The sequence below is a fragment of the Equus caballus genome, chromosome 17 (genome assembly GCF_041296265.1).
Source record: "Equus caballus isolate H_3958 breed thoroughbred chromosome 17, TB-T2T, whole genome shotgun sequence".
NCBI classification, from domain to species: Eukaryota; Metazoa; Chordata; class Mammalia; order Perissodactyla; family Equidae; genus Equus; species Equus caballus.
Window position 1 is genome coordinate 47,947,100 of NC_091700.1, and position 25,937 is coordinate 47,973,036.

The 25,937-nt window shown below is 39.7% G+C and overlaps 1 long non-coding RNA gene across 1 annotated transcript; it reads right to left on the reverse strand.

Moving 5' to 3' along the window:
* LOC138918521 (uncharacterized) lies at positions 1-25,558 on the reverse strand. Its single transcript, XR_011427974.1, has 5 exons — positions 24,908-25,558; positions 23,597-23,624; positions 9,359-9,437; positions 4,479-4,625; positions 1-3,446 (listed from the first exon to the last, which is right to left on the reverse strand). It is a non-coding gene; the product is annotated as an uncharacterized lncRNA (long non-coding RNA).
* Positions 25,559-25,937: the final 379 nt, after the last annotated feature.

The following is a 25,937-nucleotide window of genomic DNA, read 5'->3' on the forward strand; positions in this document are numbered from 1 at the left end:
TTTAAATATATATTTTATTTAACCCAATGCATCACACATATTATAATTGCATGTAATCATTACAAAAAGCATTAATGAGATATTTTGCATTCTTATTTTTGAACTAGGTCTTTGACATCCATTCTGTGTTTCATATTTACAGCACTCCCTGTAATTGACACCAACCACACTTCACATGCTTGATAGGCACACGTGGCTGGAGCTTATTGTATTGGACAGAGCAGCTCTAGATTCACAGGTTTCATACAGGGCAGGCCTCAGACAGAGAACAGATAGATAATCAATCACCTACATGTTAGGATTGCAAGGATGGGAGCTAAAACTCCTGCCTCTCAAAATAACTTTTTAACCTACTTACAGATGCCTGAAACCCTTTACCATGACAAAGACTTTTATTCTGCAGTTAAACACATGGCTTACTTACTAGGTCCTCTCCTGGGAGCAAATTAACAGGGAATAGGAGAGGGGAAGACTGAAAGCACAGATGCCTGAAGGGAGATCCAGGGCTGAGACACGCAGAAGGGGACGGTGAGACCAATGGTCTTAAAGGCGAACTTGACAAACCTCACAGCTGAATGTGAGCCAGGCCCAAATCGTGCAGACATTTACCTGGATGTGCCTCAGTTAGTGGAACTTTCATAGCAATACTACCTGAGAATGTGGGACCTAAACTGCTGAAGAGAGTCAAAAGAAAGCTTGAGGTGGGGGAGGGCTTGACGTCCCACAGAAAATATGTGGGCAGGACCCTGATGCACGTGGAGGGCTTCTCATAGCTCTATTGCTCACTGTAGTAAATGAACTAATCTGATAAATAAATGAAGTGTTTGCCTGAACATTTTTGCTTTTCTTTTTCTCCCTACCCTACCTATATCTGCCTCATTTCGTATCATTTTCATCATACAGAGAAACAAAACAAAAGCAAAATCCCAGTTAGACACTTTGAGGAACTCAACAATCTTACTTTGAAATATATAGGGTCTATGAATAGCCAAGTCAATTTTGGAAAGAAGAACAAAGAGGGAGTCCCGGTACACAAGAGTTTACAATAAAATACAAAATCAGTATAGCATTTGTGCAGGAACGAACAAATAGATCAATGGAATGGAATAGAGAGCTCAGAGAAAGACCCATGCAAATATAAGAACTTAATCTATAATTAAGGTAGCACGTCAATCAATAAGGAAAAGATTTGCTGTTTAGTAGAAGGTGTTGCAAAAGTGGCCTCTGTCTAGACAGAAAATAAAACTACCAAATATCACGCACAAAAATATGCTCCAGATGGATTATAATCTTAAAGGTAAGAAGTAAAACTACTAAGTTAATTCAAGATAATATTGAAAAATATATTTACGTTATGGAGGCAGGGACCCTTTCTTAAACAAAACAACAAAAACAAAACAATGAGCCAAGCAAAAAGAATGATGAATTCGATTACATCAAAATTAAGGGTTTCAGTCCCATAAAGGAGACAGACAAATGACAGAAATAAAATTCTGGCAATGTCTAAAGCAATAAGAGATCAATATCCAGAATATATAAGAAACTCTACAAATCAACAAGAAAGAAGGCAGTAACTCCAATAGAAAAACGGGCAAAAGATTTTGAACTGGCTTTTTACCTAAAATCTATTAAGCATATGAAGAGATGCTCAAACTTATTAGTAATGAGAGAAATGCAAAGTAAAATAACAATAAGTTATTGCTTTTTACATCAGTTGAAAAACTGTATAGTAGCTAATGCAACGTGGAGATTAGAAATGCTGGCAGACTGTTTGTGGGAGAGCAACTGGGGCAGCTGTTCTCAAGAGCAAGTCAGATTACGGATGTAGATGTAGACATATGGATCTAAGACCCAGTAATTCCTCTGCTGGGTGAATATCCCAAAGAATGCATCACATGAGTTTGTAGGTGGTATATGTAGATTTTTATCACAGGTTTTTGACGAGAATTTGGAGGAAATCTGGTTGTTCATCACTGTGGAAGTGATGGATACACACTATGGATTACTATGCAGCCGCTAGAAGCAACAGACTGGCTGATAACACAGTGCCTCGTGCAAAAGGAAAAGCAAAAAAACTGTAGAATGAGCTCTATAGCATAATACCGTTTATGGAAATTTAAAATATATCCACGTAAAATAGCACATGCTTTGCTAGAACACATAAAAACGAATGGATACACTCTGAATGAATTGTTGCTCATTGAAGGAGGAAGGGCAACGGGAATGGGGAATGAGCAAGCGAGGGAACAAATAAAGCACTCAAGGGAATAAATAAAGAAAGAAGAAAATTTTTGAAAGGCTGCAAAAGAGAAAGAATAAGAGTACTCGCCCAACAGCCATGCCAACTCTTGCAGATGATTTAGTTAACGTAATCGTTAAGCTTGAGATATACTACTGCAAAGCTCACTTTCCTGAATACTTGTAGATATTGATTTATCAAGAGTCTCTTCCTTAGTAATTGCAGTGATCAGAGAATTATTGCTTTGCGGTTGTGGTGACTCCTCAGGAGGTGTAGCTGAATTATAAATATCAGAGAGCAACAGAAGGAGTCAAATTGTTTCACATCAAGCTACTCCGGGAAGGATGTCTTCACTCCTAGAGGATATGGTGACACCACTTTGACCAATATGTTCTCTTCACCAGCCATTCCTTTCTGGAAGCAGGGGTGGTTATCCGTTTTGAGAGAGATGATGTACTATTGGCAAAATCTTTCCTGGAGTCTCTTCTAGGTAGAGTTTAAAATTGAAATGGAAGTGGAGGAAACAGCTCTATGTTGGATAGTCACTCTGAGGAAGCCAAAATTTTTTTCATAATTCTACTCCTTTCCACAGCCTGGACGTTTTTTATTCATCATTCCTCATAGTGTCCTGGGCAGGTGCAACTGCCGCATAGCAAAAGACAAACTCAACAGAATGCAATCATAAAATAACTTCATGTTTCCTCCTGTGGCCCTTTCAAACTAACTCAGGGAGCTTCTTTAAGTCCTGCAGATTTTCCAGGAACTCTTAGATTATCAAAAGTCTTCAATAGCTTCAAGGCACAAGAAGAGTCTCAGTTGAGCAATTTAAAGGAGCAACCCAGTTTAACAATAAAAACTCTGAATTTCATTTAAAGTTTGAGAATCTCCCCTCCCCCAGCTTGATACTGCTGCTTTGAGGTAGGAAGCTACGCATAGGAGAGTGGGGAGATATCAACTTCCACATTTTCCACTTAGTGCTTTATCTTTGCACATCCCACTTAGCTGACTGCCTCCATCAGGGCTGAAGCTGGAGGCAGGAAATAGAAGTAGGGATAGGAAAGTTTTCCTTCCCAGAGAAAGCTATTAGCTCCTATTGCAGATAATTCCTATGCAGTTTCCACTTTTACAGGGCATAGAAAAATAAATTCTTCCAAAGATCTTTTTCTTACTAGGTGAACATAGCATTGTTGTCAAATACTGAAAAAGACTGCACAAAAATAAAGTCAGAGATTTTCATTTCAATAGTAAGACAATTATCCTAAATGAAAAAAATAAACAGAATTCAGTAGCACCTTAGAAGATAAAACCCCATGACCACGTGAAATGTATTTAAGTGATTTGTAGCTGGTTTGATGTAAAAACATACATCATGATGTATTTCATCATATTAATGGACGTGCATTGGGAAAATACTGTGACAATTTTTATAGATACTAAAAAGGCATTTGATAAAGTTTGACATCCATTCTTGATTTAAAAATTCAGTTAAGAATATTTAGATCCTTCTTTAACATGATAAAAAAAATCCCCATCTCAATCAACAGGAGAGCACTATTCTTAGTGGGCAAACTCTAGAAACATTTCCATTAAAGTCAGAAATAAGAAGAGAGTGTCCACTAACACCACTATTATTTAACATTGTTTAGACTGAGGTACTATCTGATGCAAATTAGCAAGAAAAATACACATGGGAAAAGATGAGGGAAAATCTTTGCTTATAATGTGAGTTTTAAACCTGTGAAACCAAAGATAAATTTTAAAACTACTATAAATGAGAAGATAATTCAGGAAGACGACTGCTACAAAATTATATACATGACGATTTAACTCTTATACTTATGGATAACAATCAATTAGACAATAATGGAAGACTCCATTTAAAATTGCAATAGCAAGATACATTTCCTAGAGTGAACTCAAAAAGAAATGTGCAATGTCTATACAAAGAAAACTTCATAAGACCCCTGAAGGACATAAACATGATGTCTTGAACAAGTGAAAAGATAGACAACATTCATAGATAGAAAACTGCTATATGATAATGTTAGTACTTGTTAGTATTTGACTGTAATCTCAATGAAATAATAATAGAAAATCGTCAGGGATAGACAAGCTGATGTTTTTCTACTTAAATGTTACTGTTGTCCAACATTGAATTTCAATTTTTAATCTCTTATATTAGCCATTTTCTTATTATTTTGCATAGTTAATCATTGTTTAGATTCAGTCATATGCTTACCAATTTTTTGCCAACGTTTCTTTTGTGTAGTAGACTTTTCATCTGGGGTCACATTCCTTCTTCCTAAGTGTAATCTTCAGAATGTCCTTTGTTGAGGGTTTGTTAGTCGTAAATTCTCTCTCTCTCTCTCTCAATTTTTTGGGGGGCCTGGAAATGATTAGTTTGATTGCTTTTAATGTTTGCTTAGCTAGGTACTATAAATTAGGCTGACAAATTTTTTTAGTACTTTGATGATATTACCTTATTGTCTTCTGGTTTCCATTCTTGGTGTTGAGAAGTGGGCTGTCAGATTAATTGTTGCTCCTATGTAAATGATTTGTCTCTTCTCCTTGACTACTTTTTTAAATTTTCCATTTGTCTTTGATAATCTGCAGTTTTACTCTGCTAAGTGTAGATTTCTTTCTTTAAGATTAGTTGTATTTCCTGAACCTGAGGATTCGTCTCTTTCATTAATTCTAGAAAGTTCTCATCAATTATTTCTTCAACAATTACCTCTTTCAGATTCTTTTTATTTCTTTAGAATGCCAACTAGATCTTTTGTAGACACTTTTCAATCTACCCTCCATGTCTCTGATACTCTTCTCTCTTTCCTATTTCTATCTCTTTTTCTTATTGTGCTATATTCTGAACAGTTTCTTCAGTTCTATCTTCAAGTACCCTACTTACCTCTAATCAGCTGTATCAAATCTGCTCTCTAGGATGTCTATTGGCTTTTTAAATTTTAATCATTATAGTTTTTTGTGGGGGAAGGAGAAGCTATACTTGGCTAGTTTTCAAATCTTTTTTTTCTATGATGGTATGTAATTCCTAGCTCATGTTTTTTATTTCATTTTATCTCCTTAGATATTTTAAACACATATTTTATATTCTTCATTTGATTATTCTATTATTTGACACAGATATGAATCTAACAGAGCTTATTGCCTTTGCTTATTCTTGTTCATAGTGGCTAGTTTCCTCAAAATTAGTGGGTCTTAGTCTGTGAAAATCCAAAGAGCTCTAGTTTGAGGAACCCTGGGGCATCGCCTACCTATATACATTCAAAGTTAATTTGTCTCCAAGGGTTTTTCTTTTGTTTCCCTTGACTTATACCTCAATTCATTAATTCTTTCTTAAACTGTGTCTAATCTTCTGTTAAATCTATACATTGTTAATTTCAGTTATTGTATTTTTTCACATCTAGCATTCTTTTTTTTCAGATTTCAGTTCTCTGCTGAAATTCTCAATCTCATCTTTTATCTTCTTGAACATGTTAAATTATTTTAAAGTATCTGTCTGATACTCCATTATATTATTCCATATTGTGCTGCTTATTATATATTATTTCCCTTTAATTGTGTTCCCATCATCTTGTCTTTGTGTGTGTCTGGTTATTTTTGATTTAGCACTAATCTTTACTTATGAAAAATTATAGAAATAATTTGAGGCCTAGAATAATTTTATCTTCCTCCAGAGAGGATCTGCGTCTGTTTCTGGGAAGACACTGGGGGCTTTAGCCATCCCAGACTATCTTGATTCAATTTCAGAGATTGTGATGACTCAGTGCTGGGCTTTAGTCCCTGTGCAGTCCAATTTATTCATAGGTCATTTTTACTGGTAGGGTATATTCCTTTTGTGAGTATACAAGTCCTCCTCCTTCGGTAATCCTTGAATTCCAATAATTGTTTCTCTACTCCACAAGGCTGTCAGAAGCTCTGCTCTGCTCTTCAATTGCCAATCTTTTTTTTTTGGCTTATCCCCAAAGCCCCCCAGTACGTAGTTGTATATTCGAGTTGTAAGTCCTTCTGGTTGTCCTTCTAGTTATACTACATGGGTCGCTGCCTTAGCATGGCTGGATGAGCGGTGCCATGTCTGTGCCAGGGTTCTGAACCAGTGAAACCCTGGGCCACCGAACTGGAGCACGCGAACTTAACCACCCAGCTGTGGGGCTAGCCCTCAGCTGCATCTTTTAATAATAGCAGACACCCCTAGAAGGAAAATAGATCCTTCTGCTTTCTCAGTTAGCAGGGTGTCCTGTTTTCTCCAGATCTTGCTCTTTAATTCCTCATTGCTTTGTTAATCCACTGAATACTTCAAGCATATATTTGTTATATGTTTCCAGCTTTTCTAATTGTCCTCAGTAGGAGGGTTGGTTCTAATGACCCACTCTACCATTAGCAAAGAAGTTCTTCTTCTCATTTGTTTGTTAAAAATATTTTCTATATTTTCTACCAGTTCTCTCAATATTGGTGGCCATCTGATATTGCTAGTCTACTTTGTCTGCTTCTGTCTGGCTACTGATTCCCTTAAGTGTGTGTGTGTAACACATATATATATGTATGTGTGTACATATACTATATATAATTATATATAAATATATAAATTTATGTATATTAATGTATGTGACTATATATAATTATGTGTAAATATATATATTTATAAATATATATTTACACATAATTATATATTTATTTTGTATTGGTATATATTATATATGTTACATAATATATAATTATATTATATATAGTGTGATATATATATCTAATTATTATTCCCTCGACGGTTGAGTCAGGTTGTGAGCTTCTTTCTTGAGCTGATGACTAGTAGGAAGGTAGAGAAATGCACAGCAGTGCTATTCCTGTGCACCATCAGTGAACAAACTGGACAAAACCATTAACCCACTGCTGAAGCTTAGAGAGGAAGCCTCTTTACTGCCAGGCCAACTTTGATCACAATCATAAACATCAGGAGCCATTTGGCCCACTTACAAATTTCCTTCCAGTTCTACTGAGGTTGGAAGGATATAAATTTATGAGCAAGTAGGCAATAACTTTCTGCAAAAGGATTCACAGGCCTCCATCAGCTAAGCTCCCTCAGGGGACCATGAAATCTCAGACTTAGACCCTGGTATGAAAGAGAAGCAAGTCCTCGATTTTCTGGTTAGTTCCTTAGCTCTCACCAGGCCCCCAGAGATGTGGAGTTTGATGCTAGCTCTCTGCTCTAGACTTACTGGGAGAACTCTCAGCCTCAGTGGCACTGTAGGCTGCCAGGCTTTCTGTCCTGGCTTCTCTCTTACTACACAGAGGGAGTTGTTTTGTAGTGCCTTTCTTCTCAGAATCCTTTTCTCCTTTGTGAGTCAGCTTTTATGGTTCCAGCTCTTTATTTCTTGATGAAATATGAAGAACACTGGCCTGGGTTCTTTTCCAGCAATATGATAATGATGATGACAGCAATGATAATGACAACCATAGTTAGAATGATTATTTAGTAAGCTGGAGCACTTATTAAATGGTGGCCGCAGCACTAATTGCTTTATGTGTACTGCCTCATTTAACCCCCTCAAAAATACCTTATGCAAAGGTTTTGTCTCCCTTTATGACTGTGAAAATTGAAGCTTGGAGAGGTGAGTGACTTGCCTATGGACCGTGTAGTTAGTAAGTGGCAGTGCTAGGATTCTCACCTTGTAAGAGACTCCCCTTTTTATTACTCTGGTAGATTTTCCAAATGAAAATTATGTATGAGTGCTCTGATAAATAATTTTTGATTTATATATTTATTTTTGTAATAGTCCTTACAAATGTATTGAAAATAAACACACAGTGTTCTATTTAACTAACCACTGAAAGACTGAAAGTTGGAAATGTAAAGATAATCTTAAAAATTTGGCATCCATGATTGCAAGACTTTTTATTTCTTCTCTGTCACTAACTAGTTGTATAAACTTGAGAAAATTACACAGCACTTAGAATCGGTCTGTTTCTCTACTATATAATGAAACAGTTAGCTTAAATTATCTCTGATTCCTTGAAATCAAAGACCTTTTGCATTTTAAAAACTATCATATAAGTCAAATGACTTTTAAAAACAATTTAAGAAAGTTTTGTAAACAAGTAGAACTGCCCCTTTATTTTTAAGGGAAACTGTCACGCTTTTCAGATATGTGGTTTGCTTTAAATGAGATACAAATTTTCTTATATAAATAAGGTAACTTGGGAAAAACGTGTGTGGCAGACACTATTAGCTGCTTTCCTTCTGTATATCCATTCTCCTCTCTCTATCTTATTAATAAAAACTGATTTATTTATTTTTTTATTGAGATATAATTGATATGTAACACTGTGTAAGTTTAAGGGGTACAACGTGTTGATTTGATACATTTATATATTGCAATATGATTACCACTGTAGTGTTAGGTAGCACCTCCATTATGTCACATAATTATCATTTCTTTTTTGTGGTAAGAGCAATCAAGATCTTGTCTCTTAGTAACTTACAAGTATATAATACAGTATTGCTAACTATAAGCACAATGCTGTGCATTAGGTCCCCAGAACTTCCTCATCTTCTAACTGTAAGTTTGTACCCTTTGACCAACATTTCTCCAGCCGCTGGTAACCACCATTCTACTCTCTGTCAATAGAAATGCATTTAGTTCAGCATGGCAATACGCCCAGCTATAGATTTTAGCTTTATCATCACACATCAAAGGGATGAGCATGTGGCACAGTACTATTGGCCAGTGAAATATAAAGTGACAGTTTCTGGCTAGCGTTTGCTTTCCTGATTTAGATACTTCCTTCTTCCTACGTGGGATGCCAACATAAGGCTTATAAGAGTGGCAGCCATCTTGCAAACGATTAGGCAAAAGCCATATGCTAAGGATGGCAGGACAGAAAGAAAGAAAAAGCCTGGCCCCTGATAGATGGTCTATCTCCAGATTTTTCTGTTGCTTGAGTGAATAAACACCATATTTTAAGTCACCACAGTAGGGCTTTGCTGCCAAAAGTGTTCATAACTTATAAAGCAGGTATTGATTTTAGTCTACAACTGTAGAGTGAGATATGAGGCACATTACCTTTTTGTTCTCAATCAAATTTAATCTGCTCTGAATGTCCACCTACCTGATTGGCGGGAAATTCATCCTCAGTCATTTTTGTGATTCCTCTTCTGTCTTCTCAGGAACTTCACACTTACGGGGTACTTAAAAACATAAACACAGGGAAAATGCCAGATCCTTGGTCCCCAGTGGCTGCCATCACTCAACATTTATTTACCTATTTTCCAGGTACTACATGAAGAAAAGCAGTACACAATGCAAATACCTTTAGCTACAAATATGTTGTTGGGCACTGGGCTTCAGGCAGACTTGGAGGCACCCACCATGTCCTCAGACTTGCCTGTCGAATTCTTGGCCCCTGGTCTCCTGACCAAGGTACAGAGTGCCTGGTTCTGGTATTCGGGCACTCCCTGGTGTCCCCCAGAAGTAGAAACGTGTAAAACCCTATCCCTATACTTGGTCTCAGGACTCTTAACCTTCTCTAGGGTACAAAGCTTCTGCTTTGCCCAATTCAAATAGTTTCTGCAACTCCTCTCTCTTATAGAAGGGAACCAATTTAATTCTCAAGATAACAGCAAACACTTCTCTGGTGTCCCAGTCAGAGACCAAGGCTCAAGTCACTTGACTAGTAAATAGCACAGGCAGAATTTGGATACAGATGGCCTGGCTTCAGTGACTGCTCCGAACTATATCGTGCTGCTCTCTGCCTGCAACACGCAGGCTCCTCACTTCTGCTCACCTCTGGAAACAGAGAAACACATCCCAAGTCTTAAAAATACAAGGCTGATCTCCTTTTTCTGAGTGCGATCAGGGAAAGGGTATTAACGCTCAGTATTTTTCTTAATAACTCACTCTGTTACATATTCAGTAGAAAAGAATATGTTGGTTTAAAAAATGCATTAACTTAAGCTCCCTCTGTCTTAGTTTTCTCATATTAAATTGGGGAGAGTCATTCAACTATGGCTTTGCCTCTGTATTTTACCTCATCAATATTCAGTGACAGGATAAAGGAGGTATTGTCTAAGAAGATGTTTGAAATCTTCAGGAAAAAAAATTTGATATTATAACAAGAAAATTGATACAACAGCAGATACCAAAACTGGTAAAATGAATTTTAACTTTGTTATCCTTAGACGCTTCCTATTCAGTTCTTAGTAAAATATATTTCCGTCTAGAAGAAAATAGGGACCCTGCCAACTGTTATTAATGCTTGCTTGCCTTTTAATTGAAGTGCACTCTTGGAAAATGTCGCATGTATCTGGGGAAATCTAATGCATTCAGCATAAGAATAAATCTTTTTTGAGTGAGTTAGACCCAGGGATTTTTTTCACTTTTCAGTCACTCCACAATCTTTCGGGTTTATCAGCTCCTTTTTCTTTGCTAAGCAGTGACAGTAATGCATACATTTGCCTTTTCCAGTAAATCATCCTTTTATAATTTGGCTTTCTTTCAATCTCAGATTCCCATCAGAAGTGTTTTACCTCGAGGCATATTGCAACCAATTTCCCCCGTAATTAATGCCATATCTGCCTCAGAGTCCATTTCAACTCCCAAATGAAAATTGATGAGGCAGCCAACCACAAATAAGGATCACATACCACTGATTAAACTATCAGTCTAGTTTCCAGGCTATCACGTTAGAGTGCTGAATCATAACCAGAGGGTGAGTTTTCTGGTCTTTTGCAATGTATATTGCTCATCATAAGTGTCCATAAATTGCCATTAGCAGATGAGAAGATGGATTTTATATGACCCCTATCAAATTCTACCAGAAAGACTAATGATTAAAGAGGTTTGTGTTACCAGGACTGAGATTCCACAGCGCACGAAAAAAAATGTGTCTAGACTTGATAAAATGAGCCACAAACTGTGACAAAAATCTCCAGGAAAAGAAAAACTACCCGCTTGGGTGTTTTTTCTCATCCAGATGGAGTGTGGATGATTGAGTCAGGTAGCTGCATATTGCTAGGGAACGTGGAGACCAAATCCTCTACCCACCAGCCTTCAGTTCCAGACTTCAGGGTGGGAGTGGGATGGGAGGTTGGTGTATGAGCCATCTATTCACCAAATGGTCAGGGCAAGAACTGATTCACTCATTCATTCCATTCATTCATTCACTTACTCACTCACTCACTCACTCAAGATTTATTTACCTATTCTCCAGGCATGGTGTGAAGAATGGGAGAACACAATGACAAAGACACCAGCTCTGTCTTGGTGGAGCTGATAGTCCAAGGAGGGGTGGATGGCAGTCAGATAAGTGACCGGATCATTTAATATGGGGTATTAATGCCATAGGAGAAGTAAGCATGAGGTACTAGTCAAGTATGCAGGTGTTTGTGCATGAGGTACTAGTCAAGTAGCAGATTAATGTGTGTGTGTATGTGTGTGAGAGAGAGAGAGAAAGAAGGCTTCCTGGAAGACGTCACTAGAGCTCTCAAGAGGTGGTGTAGTTAGCCAGCTTGCGAATCCAAGCAGGGCAGCACCTTCGAGGTAGTGGAAGCAATTTGAGCCAATTGTGGGATGGAAAGAGAGCATGCATTGATTGGTAACTTTGAAAAGTTAATCAGAGCTGGAACAAAGGTGTGAGGAGAGCTTTGTGGAGAAAAAGAAGACTAGAGGAAGGCTGCCAGATGTTCTCCCCCAAAATATTTGACCATCGGTGGGAGCGGGGCAGATATGAGTGTGATTATGAAAACATATATACGTGTGAGTACATATGTCAATTTATCCATAAATGCATTACAAATTTCAGTCAGTAATTCATGCCTGTTCTTTAGATATCCTTTTGAAATATTTTAAAGAAAGCTATTTAAAAATTTAAATTCAGGACTACAGTAGATATGAATCCCGCTCAAGGGACTGGCTTTGACACTGTCAAGCAGAATATTTTATGTCCCAATTTGAGTGATTTCACTTTGGTTTATCTCATAAATATCTATGGCTACCCTCCAAAGTTGTGGCAGAGCTGAGACAAGAAATTCCAGAGCTTTTTCCTACTACAGAGCAATCTGCACCCAGTAGGGACTTAAATCTCATTGACTGACTGAATTAAAACAATTCACTTGTCCACCTCTCAAAGACTAGGCCACCCTGTCCAATTTTCCAGCTGCTACTGGAGAGCACACTGGATAGTGACCACTGCATAGCACAGCGCGTAGAGGGCTGTTGCGGCAGTCCAGGGGAGGGACCACGTGGCCTGCTTGTCAAGTATGTCCTGCAGAATCAGTGGACACTCAAAAAAGCATCCTGGATCAAAACAATGAATTGAAAAAAATTCACGTTGAGCAAATAAATGGCTTGTACTATTGACTATGCTTGCACTTTTTAATAAGCTGAGTTGTTTTCACAATTTATTTTAGGTAGCAAAAATTTTTCTCAAAAATGCTAAGCTAATCTTATAGCTATTCTTAAAGCTAACTGATGATGATGATGATCAGCAGTTACTTGTATAGTAACATTGCCCAGGACAAACCTCAAGAGAGAAACACAAATAGAATCGAACTGAGATTTGGCTTTGCCCAAGTTCCTCTGAACTACAAATTTCTAAATGTGTTTTGCGTGGCATGCTGCACTGTGTGCAGTTTTCAGCTGTTTAATTTCAAGGACATCAAAGTGTTGGAAGAAATTCCAAGAAGGCTAATAAAACTCTTGTGGGGCTGCCTTACGGAAGTGGGCTCACTGTCAGAGAGAACAGTGCTGTTGAATCAGCCTTTGCTGAGGAAGCCGCCACACTGGGCTGCTGAGACCCCTCCATCCTGTCCATGGGACAAGGGATTAGACCATTGGTCATTGCCTGGCTGCCCCATCTTAGAAGAAGAGCAGGGCAGGGCATGTTCAGAGCACTGAACCACGCTGTGTGGTTTCTTGAAAGAGGGCTTAACTGCAGGTTTCCCGCAAACCCTCCTGCTGCTTCCTTCCAGTTTGGCCCTCAAACAATTATAAAAGGAGGTGAGAGAACATTGAAATATATGTATTGGTCTCTGGGACCCATTTCTGGCATAGAGCTTCTAAAACCATCGTAATTTCCTAAGTGATAAGAGCACTGGGAACATCTTTTGTTCTAATTTTTGGTCTTTGCCCTCTATTTGTTCCTGACACAGAGCTCCAGAAACCCTTGTAAATTGCTGGGTGGCAGGATGTCTTTTGTTCTAGTGAGGCGAGTCTGGGTGGGCTCCTGAGTGGCTCCTAGAGGTGGGCTAGTCACCAGAAAGACCAAGACATGATTAGAAGATTAGAATTTTCAACCCATTTCCTCATTCTCTTGAGAAGGAAGAACGGCTGGAAATGGAGCTAGTGGTCAATCATGGCTATGTGATGAAACCTCCATAAAAATCCCTAAAGTATGGGGTTCAGAGAGCTTCCAGGTTGGTGAACACATGTAGGTGCTGGGAGGGTGGCGTGTCTGGACAGGGCATGGAGCTCCGCACCCCCTCCCACATCCCTTGCCCTACTGCATGTCTTCCATCTGGATGTTCGTCTCTATCCTTTATCATATCCTGTTATAATAAACTGGTAAACAGTGGGTAACCTGTTTTCCTAAGTTCTGTGAACCACTCTAGCAAATTAATTGAACCCAAGGAGGGGGTCGTTGGAACCTTCGATTTATAGCTGATCAGTCAAAAGCACAGGTAACAACATGGACTTTTAATTGGCATCTGAAGTCGTGTAGGGGAGAGTACAGGTTATGGGACTGAGCCCCTAACCTGTGGGATCTGACCCTATCTCCAGGTAGATAGTTTCAGAATTGAGGACACTCAATTGTACAACACCCAGCTGGTGTCACAGAATTGCTTGGTGTGGGGGAAAACCCCCACACATCTGATGTCAGAAGTGCTGTGAGTGTGGTAGTAGTGTGAGAGTAAAGCAGACACACGGGTGGAGAAATGGGTTTTTCCCTCCATAGGAGGGAAGTCTCAGGATCTAGACCCTTATCTGAGACTAGAGTAAGGAATGACATACTACTTTGAGGCACACGCGCTTTCCTTAACATGCTGGATCCCAGACTGCCTGCCGAGAAGGAGAAAGCGGAGCTCTTCACAAAGCCGAGTCCACTGCTGGCTTGTAGAGGGTGACCAGGAGCCCCAGAAAGTTTCAAAGGACTTTTTGTTTTTACATGTAAACTGCCCTTGATGTATTTGCTCCTTTGCATCCAACCAGTCACCAAGTCCTGTTGGTTTTTTCCTCCTCCTAACTTTCAGAAACACTTAGGACAGGGTTGGCAAAAGGTCCCCATTACAGACCCAGCAGAATGAAAGAAATAGTCCTGCAATACAGCTCACCATCTCCCCCTCACACACGTGGGTGCCTCCTCATTTACCAAATGATAAAAAACTCTGTCCGCCACTTAGTGTTTCATGCCCTCCTCAAAAGGGCCTCCATCTGCCATCTGAGTTTGACCTCTCTTTGTGCCCCATGGGTGCCCTCCAGCCTACCCTATCTGAATTCCTCACTGTTCCCCCGAATCTTTCCAGTCCTACGTCCTTCTGAAACTAACAGGAGGAGAAAGAACGTATTAACAAATGGAGTTTTCAAAAGAAGTCACTCTAAGAATCTGGGTCAAAGAGTCGTCCCCTAAAATTGGGCTCTTTGTATTTGCTCCTTTCACTGGGCCATTATTTTCACATGGTGAAGCAATGTTTCCTTAGTTCCATTCTTGAGAGCAAGATGGGGGTAAAGACCCTAAAATCAGGCTCTTGCCCCTGACACAAAGGATATGAAAGTAAAAAGAAGGGAGATGTGAAGGGAACGTGTGTTCACTGAGTTCCCACTATGTGCCAGGCACAGAACTAAAGGTCCTGCGCCTGTTCTCTCATTCAGTCCTCAAAGGTACCCTATGAAGTGCACTTTAGTCATCTTTTGTGGGGCTCATGGCATTAAGCTGACACGCCTAAGGCCACTCAGAGAATAGATGGTGGGGCTAAGATCACACCTGAATCTATCTGGCTCCTAAGCCCATGGGTTTTCATTATGCCGCATTTCCTTCCAAGGACACAGAAAACAGAGGTGAGGAGAATTGTGGAAACAAAAAGGACTTATCTGTGCTCAATATCCAAAAAGGACTGTACCTTCTTTGTTGGCTCCTTCCCTCCACCTCTCTCTACCTCCCTCCCTCCCTCCCTCCCTCCTTTCCTTCTTTCCTCCCTCCCTTCCTCCCTCCCTTCCCTCCTTCCCTCCCTTCCCTCCTTCCCTCCTTCCTTTTTTTTTTTTTCTCTCTCTCTCTTTCTTTTGAGTAATGACCAGAAAAATGAGTAGACAGAAACTTCCAGCTTCTAGTCCATGCCTATTTTTCTTTTCTCTCTTTTTTTTAAGGTATGCTTTTTGGTGAGGAGATTGGCCCTCAGCTAAAATCTATTGTCAAACTTCCTCTTTTTTTTCCTCCCCAAAGCCCCAATACATATTTGTATATCCTAGTTGTAGGTCCTTCTAGTTCTGTGTGGCATGCTGCCTCAGCATGATTTGATGAGCAGTGATAGGTCCGCGCTGAAGATCTGAACTGGTGAACCCCAGGCCACCAAAGCGGAGCACGTGAATTTAACCACTATGCACCGGGCTGGTCTCAGTGCCTATTTTTCTTAACTATCTCAGTCGCTAGAAGAGGATCTATTGAAAAATCTTATTCTAACCAGTTTCGGTCTCAGGACTGATTGTTGAGGAGCCTTCTGGATTTTCAGTGTTTGTTTATTAGAACATCTAGATATTTTCTGTATTTTATCATTTTATGTTTACAAGTAAACTCGTAACAATAAAAATTAACTTGTCACCTAATGGAGCCCCTTAATGCACCCAAAGATAGATTTCAGTGAACACCTGGCAGTCTGAGTAAGTCCCTACCTTCTCCCATTTTAACAAGAAGCCAAAAGAACTTAGAGTGACTTTGCTCAAACATGGATGAGATCTGTTGACTCAACATTCCCTTCGGGAATCACAGACACTTCAGCCGGACATGTAACTTTCCACGTCTCTTCATCCTACCCGACTAAAAAGCTCCGGATTGGAATTCTCTGATGAACGTGAAGATAAAGGCCAAGGACAAGGGGTGTCAAGTCCTTCAGAAGCTTGAGGTCAGAATTCTTTCTTAATTCCTGCCCACAATCCCCCACGTGGAGAAATGCCACAGCAAAGATAACTTAAGAGTTATCCCATGGATTACACTGTCACAATTAGAGATATGTCCAGCATCTCTCAATCTCAACCAATCAGAACAATGGCAAACTCAGGAATAAAATGAGATGGGAAGAAAAAAGATATAAAGATTGAATAATAAAGGGATGAGTCAGTAAGCAGAGCAGTAGAAAAGAGTATAGTCGTAGGCTGACAAATGTTGTGCTTGTCAAGCTCCGTGAACACCAATCCCAAGAAGAACTGGGGATGTAGAGTCAGTGGAGTGAATGACAGAGAGCAAGGTTAAGGTGGGAGCCACATGGACAAGAGAAATGGAATGAGGCCAAGTAATCAGAGCCGAATCATAAGGAGCAGAACCAGTGACAACAGAGAAAAGAGATCGGAAGGAGCAAGAAGACACTCCAAGATGAAGAATGTAAGAAAATAAGGAAAAGAATGAATTATATATGAGCATTGAGTTTAGGGGCAAGCTGACTTACAATAGCTCCTGAGGTTGGCATCATCGGATTATAGCAAAGTACCATAACTGATGCTTAGAATGATGAGGCTGAGTCTTTGAGAACATTTTAAATTATGACTGTATTATACGGAAGACTGTGGAGAAGTCTATAATAAATTTTAGAAGGATTTTAATAAAATATAGTTGAAATTTAAGTTTTATCACTGAAAGCACAAACATTCAGCTATTTGCAAGTATAACCAGTTCCTAACCATCCCAAGTTAACCGAGGCGTAGCCAAAAAGATCCCTTGTCACATTTTCAAAGCACAGAAATGTGCAAGTGGTGCCACCTTCAGGGAAAGGAAATGGATTCCAGTTGCTAGATCATAGAGTCCATTAGGGAAGGGTGGAGTTGGCATGAAATTGCAAGGCTCAGGGAGCCACTGCAGGCATTTCAGCAAGAGTGTGCCATGAGTAGACTTATGCTTTAGAAATATCATTCTGGGAGGAAACAATAGGAAACTGCATTAGGAGAAGAATTGGCAACAGAGTAAGACAAGTGAGGCACTCATCTCGGATGCAGAATTTAAGGGAGCACCAAAACTCCCAGTAATCAAGATAAATAATATTTGCATGCAATATTAAAAAAATCAAAATTAGTGTAAAACTTCCACGATGGACAAATTATCAAGTTTTTAAGTAAAGGCAGAATCTTCAGTGACGTGAACATCCAGGGAGGGCTGGATGGATCAGCGAGATGTGTAGGAGGTAAGATTGACTGATGTAATGTGCTGGAAGAGGACATAGAGGAGTCAAGGACCAAGCCCAAGTTTATGACTCATGTGGCACTGTCAGTCACCAACCTGGGGGATTCAGAGAAGTAGGTTTGGAGAAGGAAAAGAGGAGGAAGAGGATGAATTTTGCTATGAGTTTGTCACATGTGAAGTGTACAAGGGGTATCGGAGAGGAAATCTAGCCAATGACTGGAAATATAGGCTAACACTTGGCAGAGAAGTCTGGGCAGGCTATAGAGAGGGGCTTTCTCACATGTAGAAACTACTGGAAGCCAGGTGTGTAGGTGAGCCTACCTAGGAAGCAAGGAGAAGGTATACAGAAGGAAAAGACATGATCATACTGAACACAATAATGGAAAGCAATAGTAACAGTCACTGAGGCTTACTATGTGCTAGCCACTCTGCTGAGCAGTTTACAACTATTATCTAATCAAATTCTTACAACTCTAAAAGCTCTATGCTATTATTATCGTCATTTCAGTGGTGAGGAAATGGACATTTTGAAAGAGTAAGTAAGCCAGGATTTGAGCTCAGTAAGTAAATGGTAAAATCAAGATTTAAACTCAGAAAGTCTGAAGAGAAGAGCCTGGCTCTGGAGAGCAATGACCAGGATTTGAATTCCAGCTTCACAGTTTATGGGCTGTGTGATCCTGGCCAGCACTCTTATCCTCCTGGAGTCTCTGTTTCCTCATCTGTGAAATGGAGATAACAAAGGCTACCTCATGGGGTTGATGGGATGGTGAGATGGGAACTATCAAGTGTATGATGTGTGGTAGGTTCTCAGGATGAGCTATAACTATTGCAATCATTAGGAACATGCCAGGGTCATGCAAACATTTAAAATATGTTAGAGAAGAGGAGACTGAGAGAAAAATATGATAGAGGGGCAGGAGCAGAGCCAGGAGAAATGGAATCCAAGGGAGGAAGGGGGTTTGGCACACTTTGTGTTTGTTTGGTTTGCCAGCCATTGATGTTCTAAGCAGAAGCAGTAGGTTTAGGGGAGTGGGGAGGCATGAAGTGATGGCAAGGAAGGAGAGCTAATGAATGTGGACAACGCTTCCCAAAAGCTTGGCTCTGAAGGGAAGGAAAGGGAGGGATGTTGCCTGAGGGAGACACAGAGGTCAGGAAGAGCACTCTTCCAACTCCGCAAACATCTCATGAAGGGGGAAATTGGAGCATCACCGCCTCCCACCATGGCGGGAAGGGAGAAGTCCATGGAAAGTGAAAAAAAACGCAAGGCCTAAAAACAGTGATGACTTTCCGCTTAAACTTATACAATGATTGAATACATTCAAAAATGCTTTTACATCCAATGTACATGGAACCTTTGGTACAATCCCATGGAGTAGATTAGGCAGGCAGAATCCCTAATTTATAGATAGTGAAATGAAGACTCAGGAGACTAGAGATAAATTCAACAATTATCAATGTGGAAAGATTAAGAGACTCCCTCCTCACCCAGCTGGTGTGCAGAATGGAGGTAATGGGCTGATTCTCTAGAATAGCCACGAGGGGATTATAGTGGAAGAGGTGACCTCCAAGTGGGTGAGAATGCACAGGAGGAAGGGAGTGAGACAGAGAGACTTTTAGCTATTCCCAGATAAAGTCTAAATCATGAGAGATGCCTGAAAAGGATTGTAAAGTTTAACTTTGCATTAAGAATATCCTAAGAAGATTTGAATTTTCTTAAGGCATTGAGAGAAGATTGGAATAGTTTGCATTGTTTTGGCTTTTCTGGAGCCCTGGGAGTGTGGGGCATGGTAATACTTGGATTACATATGGCTGGCAGATGGTGGCACCAGACTTGAGCCCAGGTCTTCTGATGCAGAGCCAGTATTCTATCCACCAATGCATATTGTTTTGATTTGTAAGTGGGATTCTCTATTTCCAGAAGTAGAGATAAAAATTTGGGGGGGTTTTAATTGTGAAGCATCTGATCTCAACTCCACTGAGGATCATGAAGAAAAGCTTTCAGGGAGATGAAAGGCTAGGGGTAATTTACATAATACTAGTTAAATGAGGAAAGGCTTTTATTTCATTAGATTTATTTAATAATCATTGAGGGCTGGATGTCATGCAGAACTTGGAGGGGATTGTGCAGAGAAAGTAAAAGCAGGCTAAACTTAACCTGTTCATTGAGATGCCCCAAGCCTGAAGCCATTTGTGCTAGAACAGAATTTGATTCATCAGCATGCACATGATGTGCCCTTTGGAAAATGTGTTAACCGTTTTATGTAAGAAGTGGCATTTCATCCAGGTTCACCTATTTGCATACTTGTGATTTCATTTGCATATACTTTACTGTGCTGTGCTCTGGAAATATATTCACTTATTTCTGTTCCTTCCTTTAAATTCCTTACACTGTCTAAAGTCCTTTGGTACTGTAGCAGACCAAATATTGAGGAAAACATTCTTGTTAGAAAGGAAGATAACCACAGAGCATCCGTATCCCATCTGCCATCCAAATTGTCTTTTCCTCCTTTAAATACCTGGTGAATATGCTACCCTATTTTGTATTTCCACTGCATCACCCTTGATGGGGGATTCCTTACCTCCTAACTGATCTACTGGCTTTGAGTCAAAACCATCCAATTCAATCTATTTCCTACATCCTGAATACTTTCCCTAACACACCACTTACTCAATGCTCAGTGGTCTTCATAGTAATCTAATAGCACTTTTATATTATTAGATTCATCATATTCCAAATTCTTAACTTCTGCCATTGTGAAACTGCCAAAAATTAATAGCTATGAGTATTTATAGCCTTGTGCACTTTACCCCTGAAGAGAAATATCTTTTTCAACTCTGCTTCTCCCTTTCTTCCATCCCCTAAGAAGTATTCTGTCCTTGCCAGATCAGTTCCTTGTTGGGGCAACGTGGAAAGATAAGCAGAAAAGCGAGAACAACGGATGCATCAGAAAGGTTGGAAATTTTCTCTTTTTTTTCCTTTTGTGGAAAAGAAGAAAGAACAAAGTTGGAAAAAGTGGGGAGGGAATGGAAAGATACAGGTTTTAAGAAATGGTGAGGTTTCAGAAAAAGACTCAGAGTTTGGAGAAAGTGGTTGAAAGTGAATAGAGATGGGCTGAGGTCAGATTCTGGAAGCGGAGATCTAAGCTGAGTATTAAAGGGAACATAAGACATGGAGAGAAGCTGGGTGCAATAGTTAGGATATTGGACTGACTGTTTTAACAGTAACCAAAATAATAGCAGTATAAAAAAGATGAGAGGTTTATTTTTCTCACAAAAAAGTCTGGGTTGAAGGCATCCAGGAGGGCAAGGGTGCTCTATGAGGTTGTAAAGGGGGCCCAAGTTCCTTTGGTCTTGTTATGCCCGTGGACATTTCCTTGTCTGTGATCAAAGCTGGCTCATCCCCTCTCCATTCATAGTCCAACCCAGTGGAAGAAGGAAAGAAGTGAGACCACTGACTTTTCTTTTAAGAACAGAAACTCTGAATTTCACCCATCACCCTGTTCACATTCCATTTGCCAGAACATTGCTAGATGGCCATACCCAGCCCCAAAGGAGTTCTGGGCAATATAGTGTCTAGGTGGGCAGTCCTGGGCCCAGCCACAACTCAGGGGAGTATATTTCTAAAAGAAAGAAAGGAAGAGTGTAAAGTGAAGAACAATTAGTCATTGCACTCATAGTTAGAGAAGCAGAAGTTTCCAAATAAGTAAGCTCCAGTAGGTTTTGCAGAGTTTGAAGGCTAATCTGGGTTCAGAGTGCAGAAGTGGAATGTGTTGGTTTTCAGGGAAAGCAAGAGAAGGGCAAAGGAAAGAGTGAGGTAATCTGTATATTGGATGTGATCAACATTGTACTACAGCAGGACACACTCTGAGGTCCACGACTCTGGCCCATAAGTGTGTCTCTACTTCAGGGTTGGCAAACGTTTTCTGTAAAGGGACAGATAGTAAATATTTTAGCCTTTGTGGGCCATACAATCTATGTCAAATCTATTCAACTCTGCTTTTGGAGCATGAAAGCAGCCTAAATAATATGTAAGCAAATAGGCATGGTTGTTTTCCAATAAAATGTTGTTTATAAAAACAGGCTGTGTGCTGGATTTGGCCTGTGGCCATAGTTTGTTGATCCCTGCTCTAGACTGTTCCTTTAAAAGTACAGTCCTTTGATCCTAGCATCTGACCTCATCAAGCGTGACAATTCCATCTGCCATTCACTAATCCATTTATTTAACTGAGTGTGTTCCATGCTAGGCTCTGGGATACAAAGGTAAGTGAGACACCATGCCTGAACATATAGGGAAGTCATTATCTAAGAAAGAGATAAGCAAGGAAGTAATTTCAAAACATCATGGGAATTTCTATAATAGATGTATGGGTCAGGTTCTGTAGGAACACAAGGGAAGGAGTGCCAACATTTGCCTGGGAGTCAGGGAAGGCTTCCCAAAGGCAAGGCTTATGCTGGGGCCTGAGGATAGATAGAAGAATCCTTGGCTCACCAATGAGGGAAGGGAATTTAAGGTGAGGGGATAGTATGTGCATAAAAATGGAAAATAAGAGAGTTTGGCATGTTTGGGGCACTACGAGAGTTCAAGGAACCGAGAAGTGAATGCTTACAAGTTAGGTTATAAAAGTCCATTTATAAGCCATCCTAAAGAATTTGATTTTGTCTTGCAGGTAATGGGGAGCCATTGAGAATAAAATGAGCCAGACAGTGACATTATCAGATTTGAGTGTTAGAGAGATCCTTTCTGTAGGATCCTGTGCCATCATGGGAGGGGAGTGAGACTAGAGCAGGGAAGCCAGTAAGGATAATCACGTGCTTAGGGGAGGAGGAAGAAGGGCCTGAAATTAGTTACCAGTGACGAAAAGGAAAATAAAGGAATGGACTCAAGAGCTTGTTAGACATCAAGGTGATGTGAATCGCCGTTTCACTGGAAGCAAATTGTGTAGGGAGAAGGAAGAATCTGGTATGACACCAAGGATTCTGACTTGGATAACCAAGTGCATTGGTAGCCCTTATCAAAACAGAGTAGAGAATACAGAAGGCCTAGTTTGGGAGGATTGGATATGGCTGCAAAAATCCAGGTGGAGTCTACTAAACAGATGGTGTTTATGTCTGCTGCTTGGGAAGGAGTCTGTACTAGAACTACAGGCCTAATCAATTATGATCCTTCAGTTTGGGGGGTAACTACTTACACTCTGTTGCGTTCCAGAAAACACAAGTCACAGGACCAAAATGGGCAAATACAGAAGTCAGGGAGAATTCAAAATATGGGCATGAGATGTAAAATCAAACCAAAATCTGCCTTTACTAATGGTAGACTTCAAATTTTGCGCTGAAATTCCTTATGACCAATGCAAAGAAAGAGGCAGTCACTTGAGTCATGGCGTCCATAGGATAAACAATCAATTATTTAGGGACTCCAGGTGGTCTTGGTTCTGAAATTGAGTTTCTCATGTAATGTGGTGAGCAACTTCTCCAACAACATCCCCATAAAAAATAAAATGACTTTAACTGGGCTATTTCTTTGGCTCTTGAAAGGCTCACACTAAAACAGAGTTGTACATGAGCAGCTTTATTCGGGCCAGTCATTCTCAACTCATCTGTCATCTTCATAAAGGCCCCAGCCCAAAAACCCTTCCAAGGGTTGCGACAGAGAGATCTGAACCAGGTACAACCTATGTGAGGTTCTGCTTCCAGGAGAGGACAACCTCAAGCAAACAATGGCCCTACAGATTGTTGTCTTTAAAAAGACTATTTTCCTCTCTATTTTATAGATTTTGTTTAACTGTATTCCTTTAAATGTATACATTTAAGATATTTCTCTGACGCGGGTCAACATTATAGTACAGGTATTTTGAATGTCATCGGGTATGGGCCAGAAAAAGCTTTTCTTGTTCCAAATGTTATAAATAGATCAGCAGCATACTGTTGCAAAAGCTGTTACCTGGAACTTGGGAATGGACTTGTACTGACCTGTATTATCCAGGGCTTTTTCCCGTCTCTGAAAAAAGATAAGCTGAGTAAACTTAAGAGTCTGAGGCAGAAGAAGAGCTGATTATCAAAATTAGGACTCATGTTTGTCAATTTTCTTTTCAAAAAGTGCATCTCTCAAGAGTCTGTTTCATCATCTTGGCTATCCAGGTTTTATTTTTACATCTAAGAATCAGATCCCTTATGCACACTGAGAATATCCTTAGTACAATGAAAGCAGCCTGCATTTATAATTATCCTTCAGCCCTTTATGATTGGGAGATGCTGTGAATTGAGTTGGTGAAGGGAACAAAGGAGTTGGAGGGATATGCACAGCAAATGATGCTAAGGCTGGGGCATTTGGATGTAACGTGTAGATATGACAAAGAGATTTATTCCACTCATGCCTCGCTTAGATTCCTAGTATCTTTCCTCATAAAATTTTCATTTCCGTTTATTAAAAAATTCTAAATTTACATCTGGGATTATTTAAAGTCTTTTTTGTAAACTATAATGCACAGAAAGAAATGTGATCAAAATATAAATACATAGTGTTACAAATTGTTATGAGCGAATACTTAAGTAACCACCACACAGACCAAGAAATAGGATATTGAGAGAATCCCAGAAACATCACCTACACACCCACATGTCCCTTCCCGTCACCAACTCCTCCATTCTATGGTAGTCATGATCCTCACTTTTATGGAGTCACTATGCATCCATAAATATTGACTTTTTGAACTTTCCATAAACGGAATTATATCATGTACATATTTTTTGTGTCTGATTTCTTTCATTCAATGTTATGTTTTTATAATTCATCCGTGGTGGTGTGTGCTATAATCTATTCAGTTTCATTGTCGTGTAATATTCCACTGTCTGAATGAACCCCAATTACTTATCCATTTTATTATTGACGGTCATTTGAATTGTTTCTAGTTTCTAACTTTTTTCCCTGCACTTCTCCAGTCACTCCTGTTGCTCTTTTTTTGTAACATATTTTCAAAAATATCATAGGATTTGAAAGAGAAGATGATGAGAATATACCACAGACAGCCACTACAAACTTTTCCTGGAAAATTGTGTTCAATGAACTCATGTGATCAAACTTACCTTTTGATTAAGTGTGATACATTTAAGGTGCCATTTAAATGGTAAAACAATGTAAAAGTATTGAGTATTTCTTGTTCTGTTACCACAATTATACTTTTGAAATCAAGTTAGTTAGCTAACATTAACAAATGCATACAATGTCAGGCATTGTGTGTGAATCCTCCCAAAGCTCTTCAAAGTAGGAACCATTATTCTCACCATTTCACAGACGAGGAGACTGAAGCACAGAGGTGGGGTCCTTCACATGCAGTCACACAGCTGTGACCAGAATCCAAACCAGATGATCAGACTCCATAAGTGTGTTCTCAACGATTGCAGTAAGTACCTTAACTAAGAACAAACAAGGAGAGAAAAAGTAGAACGTATACTTCTGACCAGGTTATGTTTGCAAGATCATTTAATAGTTAGTTTTGATTAAGAAACTGTCATAGCTATACAGACACAATAATCTGTGTCACGGCAGAAGAAAGAGTTGTACGTGCGCTCCTCTGCAGCTTGTTAAGACTCTTCGTTTTGTTCTCCCACTGGACCGAGTCCTGCACAGGACGCAGGTCTCTGGAAGATGACCACAGAGCCTTCACACAGGAGCACAACCTGCAATCTATAGCCACAATTCCCCAGCACCTGTGGAGAAGGTCATCTTGGGTTTGGTCACAGCCCGTGGTGAGGCAATGGGAGCCACAAGGCCGTAAGGTAAACAGCAAAGACAGTCTAAGCAGAAGCATTTCATTCCATACAAAATCTTCAGTGCCTTCCACAAGACCTGCCTCCTCACCAGCTCTCAAGAAATGTCTGGTGAATGAGCTAGAAGAAAAAATAAGAAACTGGTTTGACTGGTTGCATGAAACCGAAGCATTTTGCTGTTAGTGAGAATAATTAGAATGTCATTCTGAGCAAAGCTCTGATTTCCATGCTTCCTTCCTCTTTGGAAATATTTTAACTTCAGAGCCTGCTGTGGGCATGCTCATAAATAGTGCGGCACACGGCGTTCCCTGCCAAAGCGTCTGTTCACAGTGCTACAGACACAGCCATGAATGCGTGGCGTTATCTTCTTGCATCCAAAAGCAAAGGCAGTCAATTAAAGCCCTGATTTATTTATACGTCTCCTCTCTTTCCTTCAATTGAACATCCTGTTCAGAAGAATTCTATTAATATGATTTATCACAATAAACAGCATGTTTCCTACTTTAATTGATTTATCTTTTTCTCCATATAAAATTCTCCCTGT